The following is a 2,500-nucleotide window of genomic DNA, read 5'->3' on the forward strand; positions in this document are numbered from 1 at the left end:
GGGATCCAGAGTTTGGAGGTTACCAATGTCTTTGCTTATGCATTCCATGATGATATGTTCCATGACCTTGCAGATCAGGCTCGTCAGGCTAATAGGTCGATAGTTCCAGGGATCAGTGGTGGCTCCCCCTTTGTGGAGTGGGATAACTGTTGCTGTGCACCATTCAGTGGGCACAAAGCCTGATGTGAGGCTATTATTGAACATGATGCTTAAGTGGGGAACCAGTTTGTTCTGAAGTTCGTGTAAAACGCAGCCTGGGATGTTGTCTGATCCCATGGATGCTGTGTTTTTGGCTTTAGAGAGTGCAGCTTTTACCTGCGCAGTTGTGATTACAGGGACTCTGCATTCTTCCTGTATAGATATGGGCCCTTTAGGGGGTAGGGGGGTAAAGTTAGCACTGAACCTATCTGCCAAGATGTTGGCAATATCAGTTGGTTCTGTAATTTTCATGCCATTGTGCTGTAAATCAGAGCAGATCCGGTTGTTTCCATCGAGATTCTTGACATAGCTATAGAATGCTTTGTGGTTGTCCTTAGAATTAGTGCTGATTTTGTTTTCATAGCTAGCTTTGGAGGATCTTATAAGGGATCTCAGCTTCTTACTGAGGCTGACCAGGGAGCTCTACCACTCATGGGATTTTACTCTCTTTTGCAACAGTTTTTTGGCCTGATTCCTTAGCTGCCTGTATCTTACTTGGTCCATAGGGGTTTTGGTAGCATGCCACCTGGCCCAGGAGTTGTTTCTTAGACTAATTGTTGTTTTTGTTTCATTAGATAGCCATGGTACAACTTTATCTTTTACACAGATGGGTTGGAGCATGGTGGTTAAGGATAGCCAGGAATCTGGTATTGAAGTACTCAACTGCTTCTTGTAATGGGAGTTGCTTCAAGACAGTCCAATTACATGCTTTGAGTTTGTTTTGAAAGTTGTCAAGGTTAAAGTTACTGATGTTCCTTATAGTTTTAAAGGTGGGCTGGTTGGGAATGTTGGCTTTGAGCCTAATAATACAGGTAAGGCAGTGATCACTTAGATCATCGGGTAGTGTACCTGACTTGTACTTTTGGGGGTGGCTGTTGATAAGTATCCAATCAAGCATACTATCTTTGACTCTATTTACGCTAAATCTAGTGGGGGTGGAAATGATCTGAGTAAACCCGTGGAGGTTTATATATGTGGAGGGAGTTTCAGAGGAACAGGTGTTCCAATCAATGTTAAAGTCCCCCAAGACAATGGTTTCCTGGGGATAGTTAGAAGCTAGCAATGTAGGATATTTTCTAAAGTATTATCATTCTTGCAGGGCAGAATATAAAAGCAGGCAATGTATCTGCATTTATTTTTGTTTATTATTAGACTTCCATGGTGGTGCAGCAGTAGCGTTGTTACCTCACAGCAAGAGGTTCTCCCGTTTGATTCTCGGCTTGGGTTGGGAGTGCCTTCTGTGTGGAGTCTGCATGTCCTCCCCACGGTCGAGTGGGCGTTCAAAAGACATGCGTTGAATGGGCGTACCTTCGTTGAAGGTTGGGTGTCTGGCTGGCAACTCGACACCATAAAAACCAGCTGCCAATCATTTGCGGACCGGAGTTCCGCTGTGGCGACCCCTAACCGGGAAAAGCCGAAAGATTAACATTAGTTGGGGATGAGAATTTCTGCATTGCCAAACTGGGGTGGCTGTTGGGTGTCAATTGTTATTGTTAGGGTAGACTTGTATAGTACAGCTACCCCACCACCTTTTCCAGAGATCCGGTCCAGTCTAAGGATATTGTACTGTGGGGAAGTTATTTCATTATCTTTGGGTATTGGTTTTAGCCAGGTTTCTGTGAGGCAGAGGATATCAGGGAAGAGAATAGAGTCCATGTGGGCTATGGATCTTGTTATTTAGGCTTCTGATGTTGACACGACAGACCATAAATGAGTTTGGGAGTCTATCAATCTGGGTAGTACACGTTGGGTTGTTAGATGGTATGCTTGGGTCTACTGTTGTGGAAGGGCCAGGGTTGGGGTGGATGTCTCCATCCTTCATAAGATTAATTTTTAAGTTGTTTATGAGTCTCAAAAATTTGTTCATGATTTTTTCGTAGCTTTTAATTTTTGACCTAATATAGTGGCATTTAGTCAGGTGATGGTAATTTGGGGGACAGGAATTAGGAGAGGGGTGGTTATGTGTTATACATATATATATGTGTGTGTGTGTGTATATATATATATATATATATATATATATATATATATATATATATATATATATGGGTCTACCTGATAACACCGACACGTCAAACCACCGACAACGAAATAACCGACACAACAAAACCGAAAGTTCAAAAACACGAAACTTCACATGCCTGACAAACCACAATCTCGACAATCAACAAAACAAATACCTTTCCTGAAAAACACACACACAACACAAGCACACCAAAAACCTTATAAACCTACACTAAACCTTACATACGCAACTATCTATGCACTAACCTTAACCCAAACCCTAACCCTAAGGTCCGTC

The sequence above is a fragment of the Protopterus annectens genome, chromosome 4.part1 (genome assembly GCF_019279795.1).
Source record: "Protopterus annectens isolate FY-2018-M chromosome 4.part1, PAN1.0, whole genome shotgun sequence".
NCBI lineage: Eukaryota > Metazoa > Chordata > Ceratodontiformes > Protopteridae > Protopterus > Protopterus annectens.